Source organism: Colobus angolensis, unplaced genomic scaffold (genome assembly GCF_000951035.1).
Source record: "Colobus angolensis palliatus isolate OR3802 unplaced genomic scaffold, Cang.pa_1.0 Scaffold2, whole genome shotgun sequence".
NCBI lineage: Eukaryota > Metazoa > Chordata > Mammalia > Primates > Cercopithecidae > Colobus > Colobus angolensis.
In genome coordinates this window covers 6,784,851-6,791,055 of record NW_012115154.1, presented here as the reverse complement: position 1 = coordinate 6,791,055, position 6,205 = coordinate 6,784,851, and positions in this window count along the sequence as shown.

Here is a 6,205-nt window from a genome sequence, read left to right as displayed (position 1 = left end):
AATATCTTCAAATTTCCAAACTTGCTAAAATTTCCCTGATATTGTCTGTATATCTCTCTCACATTGTTGTTTTTCTTTTCTTTTTTTTTTTTTTTTCTGTTTTTTGAGATGGAGTTTCGCTCTTATCATCTCCTGGGTTCCAGCAACTCCTGTGCCTCAGTCTCCTAAGTAGCTGAGATTACAGGCATGCACCATCACACTCGGCTAATTTTGTACTTTTAGTAGAGATGGGGTTTTACCATGTTGTCAGGCTGGTCTTGAATTCCTGACCTCAGGTGATCTGCCCACCTTGGCTTCCCAAAGTACTGGGATTACAGAGGTGAGCCACTGCGCCAAGCCACACACTTGTTTTGTTTTTAAATTTTTTATAGCTGATTTGTTTGAATGAACATCCAAACAAGGTCCATTTTTGGTATGATGTGTCTCTTTTATTTTAGTCTGTAAGTTCCCCTTTCCTCTTCTTTCCCTTGCCGTTTACTTAATGAAGAAACTGGGTCATTTATCTTATACAGCTTCCAGCATTCTGCATTTTTCTTATTGCATCCACATGGTGTTGTTTAACATGTTCTTTATTTCCTGTGTAAACTGGTAGCTAGAGCTAGATTCTTGATTCGATTCAGGTTCAGTTTCTCTTGGTGAGAATACTTCACAGGTGATGTTGTATACATCTTCCCGTTGCATCTCATTAGGAGCCAGTGCAATCTGCCTGTCTCTGTTTCCAAGGTGTTAAGATTTTTCAGTGGGCTCAGGTGTTATCAGCTGTATCCCTCTCTTAGCAAAGTTTGCCATCAGCCTTTCACTTCACAGTTGATCAGCCAGTGATGATTGTTGCCTGGATCCATTATTTTTTTAGAAGGTGCAAAACAGTGATAATTTAATTTCATCCTTTTTTCTGCACATATTAGCTTTATTATTCACAAATAATTTTCCCTCATCAACTGTTTTGTTACCCTGATGTACAGACAATTTGTACAAAAAAGTCAAGATATTTACAATATATACTAGTTTTCAGAATAATGGGTTTTGTTCTTATCATTCTCCAAAGGTGATCAATGAGGTCTTCATTATAGTATTACTGTGAACAAATGGATTTTAACATCTTTAATATGCTTCAATTATTTGCAGTCATTAGTCTTTTTGATGTTCAAATTGTCCCATCTTTGGCCAGTGGGCGCCTTTTCAATTTTAATATGTATTTTTTGAGATGGAGTCTCACCACACCTGACTAATTTTTGCATTTTTAGTAGAGATGGGGTTTTGCTGTGTTGGCCAGGCTGGTCTCAAACTCTTGGCCTCAAGTGATCCTCCTGCCTCAGCCTCCCAAAATGCTGGTATTACAGGTGTGAGGTAGTGCACCCATCCTTCAGTTTTAATTTTGTAATCTTTCATTACAACCCCCCGGGTCTTTGATATTGCCCATGCTATAGGCTACGACAAGATGCCCCAAGCTCAGTTTGTACATTTCCTGTCCCTGAGCCAGAATCAGTCATTTACCTAAGATGCCTGGGTTTATGCTTATTTATTATATAGGTCATATAATAATTATATTTGTTAATATATTACATTTGTTAATATATGTGTTATATAATAATTTCATATCTCTATTTCCAGTTCAAAATTAGGCACCTGAGGTGCCTGGGTTTGTTTATATTTATTACATATGTTATATAATAATTATATTTGTTAATATATTACATTTGTTAATATATGTGTTATATAATAATTTCATATCTCTATTTCCAGTTCAAAATTAGGCACCTGAGGTGCCTGGGTTTGTTTATATTTATTACATATGTTATATAATAATTATATTTGTTAATATATTATATTTGTTAATATATTTGTTAATATTATATATGTTATATAACTCATATCTCTACTTCCAGTTCCAAATTAGAATTATAAATTTTTTACATAGCTAAATTTGATTTTATATTTATCTTTTTCCTCTTAACAATGAAAACCTGGGTTCCTAACAATATTAATATAATTACTTTCTTCATCCTAAATATGTACTAATATACAACTATGATACCAATATTATCACTAACAATATCATTAGCAAGAATAGTTTAGGCTCTGTTTATCCCGCTAGCAATGTACAATTAAATTACTATGTCTTAAAGTTACTTGAAAAAAAAGTCTGTTTAAGCCACTAACTTGATACCCATCTTGTCTTAGTTTTCTTTTGACTTTTAGAGTTAAGAATCCTTTTTAGGGTTAAATGCAAAAAGGTGAAGTAAAAAGCAGCAGTCGGGCATGGTAGCTCATGCCGGTATTCCCAATACTTTGGGAGGCCGAGGCAGGCGGATCACTTGAGGTCAGGAGTTTGGGATCTGCCCGGCCAACATGGTGAAACCCCGTCTCTACTAAAAATACAAAAATTAGCCCAGCGTGGAGGTGGGTGTGTGTAATCTCAGCTACTCAGGAGGCCGAGGGAGGAGAACTGCTTCAACCGGTAGGCAGAGGTTGCAGTGAGCCCAGATTGTGCTACTACACTCCAGCCTGGGTGAAAGGGCAAGACTCCGTCTCAAAAAAAAAAAAAAAAAAAGCACTTCATCAGTTTCTGTCAGAATTAAATGACAATGACATGCAAGAAAGCACACTGGAAACACAGGATCTGTGGAAGTGTGAAGTGCTGCTTTGTGATTGTTTTTCTGTAGCAAAGCCTTCTTCCCTCCCACTCAGAGGATGCTATTGGTTAAATTGCCAAGACCTGTGTCTGGCCCCAGGTTGAAGGTCGGTTACTGGCCTCAGAGTTCTGATTGTCTCATTTGGCCTCTTAATTTAGCTCAATTATCTAATTTAGCCATTTAGCATCTCCATTTCTCAGGTTCCTTACATGCCAGACAGTGATAAATTAGAATACTTTACAGATCTTCTGTGAAGATTAGCGGGAATAATTCATGTATGTAAAGTGTTCAGGATAACAACTAGTGACAAATGCATCCCTAGTATACAATAATAATAGTAACAGCTTCCATTTATCAAGCACATCAGTACTTGCCAGGTATGGGGTAAGTGCTTTCTGTGAACTAACTCATGTAATCATCACAACCACCTTGAAAGTTGGGTGCCATTATTATATCATCCCCATTTTAGGAAACCCATTTGAGGAAACTGAGGTGTGCAAAGGACGAATTCCTCAAAGCCACATACCTACAAAGTAGTAGAGAAGGCTGGGCACAGTGGTTCATGCCTATAATCCCAGCACTTTGGGAAGATGAGGTGGGCGGATCACCTGAGGTCAGGAGTTTGAGACCAGCCTGGAGAACATGGTGACACCCCCATCTCTACAAAATATACAAAAAAATTAGCCGGGCGTGGTGATGCGTGCCTGTAATCCCAGCTACTCGAGAGGCTGTGGCACTAGAATCACTTGAACCCAGAAGGCGGAGGTTGTAGTGAGCTGAGATTGCACCACTGAACTCCAACCTGGGCAATAAAGTGAGACTCCATCTCAATCAATCAATCAATAAAAAGTAGTAGGGGAAAAAACACTGAGCTGCTTGGTTCCAGAGGCCAGGTGTGAAAGAGGATAAAAATACATACCTCATTCGATTTTTGCGAGGGCTTCAGGAAATTTTGTGTGTAGTATGCCTGGCATATACTAAGTACCCAGTAACCGTTATATTTCTTTCCTTCTTCCTTCCCTTCCACCAGGGAAGCTGTTTGGGGAACTTGAGCTATTCAGAAGATGGCAACCAAGCCAACAGAGTCCATCACAATCCTCAGCCTTCGGAAGTTGAGCCTGGGGACCGCTGAGCCACAGGTTAAAGGTGAGATTATCATAGAAGTCTCCGGCTCAACCTGCTGCTTCACTTTTCCCTACCACTGACCCCCCATGTCGACTTGTTTTTATAATAATGGGTTGGCTTTCTGAAGCTGATAGTCCACACGCATTCCCTTCCCTGCAGAGGCGATTTCTTCTACTTTGTCTTTCGTTGTTAGAGCCAAAGACATTCACCGTGGAAGATGCAGTGGAGACCATTGGCTTCGGGCGTTTTCACATTGCCCTCTTTCTCATCATGGGCAGCACTGGGGTGAGTGCTCCTTGGAGATGCTGACGAAAAGAGTCAAACTCTGTAAAGTAGTTGAAGAGATTTATTCTGAGCCAAATATGAATGACCATGGCCTGTGACACAGCCCTCAGGAGGTCCTGAGAACCTGTGCCCAAGGTGGACGGGGCACAGTTTAGGGAGGCAGGAGACATCAATCAAATATATTTAAGAAATACATTGGTTTGGTCCAGAAAGGCGGGACAATTCAAATTCAAAACGGGAGTGGTGGGGGAGGGGTGGGCTTCCAGGCTATAGGTAAATTTAAACATTTTCTGGTTGACAATTGGTTGAGTTTGTCTAAAGACCTGGGATCGATAGAAAAGGAGATGTTCAAGTTAAGATAAAAGATTGTAGCCACACGCAGTGGTTTATGCCTGTAATCCCAACATTTTGGGAAGCCGAGGCTGGTGGATCACCTGAGGTCAGGAGTTAGACCAGCCTGGCCAACATGGCGTTGAAACTCCGTTTCTACTAAAAACACAAAAATTAGCTGGGCATGGTGGTGGGTGCCTGTAATCCCAGCTACTCGGGAGGCTGAGGCAGGAGAATCACTTGAACCCAGGAGGCAGAGGTTGCAGTGAGCCAAGATTGTACCACTGCACTCCAGCCTGAATGACAGAGTGAGACTGTGTCTCAATAATAATAATAATAATAATAAAATAGAAAAAAAAGATTGTGGAGACCAAGGTTCTTTTGAAGTCTTATAGTGGCTGCCCTTAGAGACAACAGATAACAAATGTTTCCTATTCAGACCTTTAAAAGGTGCTAGACTTTTAGTTAATCTCTTCAGGATTGGGAGGGCCTGGAAGAAAAAGAGCTAGCTCTGTTAATAGAGATTCTTTACAGATGCAAATTTTCTCCCACAAAGCACAGCTTTGCAGGACTATTTCAAAAATAAGGCAAAGAAACATGTTTTGGGGTAAAATAATTGACTTATTTCTTTTTCACATAATGTTATGCCAGATCGGAAAGTACGTCACGATACATAGGGTTGATAAAACCGATCTGATGAGAATTAGGGTTGATAAAACCCATCTGATGAGAATTTAGGGTTGAGAAAACCCATCTGAGGAGAATTTGTGGTTTGTAGGGTATGACTCCCCAGACCCCTTAGATAGGAATTTGGGCAAAATAAAAACAATCAGAACTTTAGTCCTCAGAGATTATGTGAGTCTTCAAAGCTAACATCATTGGACACACAGTCTTTTTTCTGCTGACCTCTGGCTCTGGGCTCTCCAGTCCAAGGGGTGTAGGGATAAGAAAAACAGCAGGAACCCCATGAGGTGGATCATCCAAATATCACTTTCATTCACCTTTGGCAGGTGTTCGGTTATAAGCAGGTGAGTGAACATTTCTGTCTATGTTTTGGGATTCAATACTCATTTTTAAAAATGATAGAAATTGAGGTATTGGGAAGAAAGGAGAAAACTATGGTTTTATTTTACATAAAATTGAACAACATGGCTCTCAAACATTTTGTGCATAAGAATCACCAGAGACACCTGCCACCTGCTGTAATTACATAGTTTCAGATCCTTTAAGAGGCACTGATGAAGGCTTGTTATTTACTGCTAGGGTTGGAACCTGTCCCTTCTAAAACCCAGGTGATGCCAATGAGATAGTGTTAAGAGGCGGGGCCTTTAAGAGGTGATTAGGCCGTGAGGACTCCTCCATCGTGAATGGGATTAAGGCCCTTATAAAAGAGGCTTCATGCAGCAGGAGTTTCAGCTTGTTTGCCTTTCCGCCCTGTGAGCACAGTAGTTCCTCTGCTCTTGAGGGATACAAGGGAGTAGGTCCTCTCCAGTCCTCTCCAGGCAACAGAACCTGCTGGCACTTTGATCCTGGGCTTCCCAACCTGCAGAACTGTGAGAAAATAAATTTAGATTTCTTATAAATTGCCCAGTCTCAGGCATTTTGTGGTAGCAGCACAAATGGCGTAAGATATACACCCTAGGCTATTTTGAGGAAAGAAGAGTGATGGCTTCACCCAGAGGCTTTCACAACAGCGGTGATGTCTGTGAACCCACACCACTACTCCCGCTTCCTCCTTTAGTAGGTAAGGTATATGTTAAGAACTCCAGGCCAGGCGTGGTGGCTCATGCCTGTCATCCCAGCACATTGGGAGGCCAAAGCCGGTGGATCAC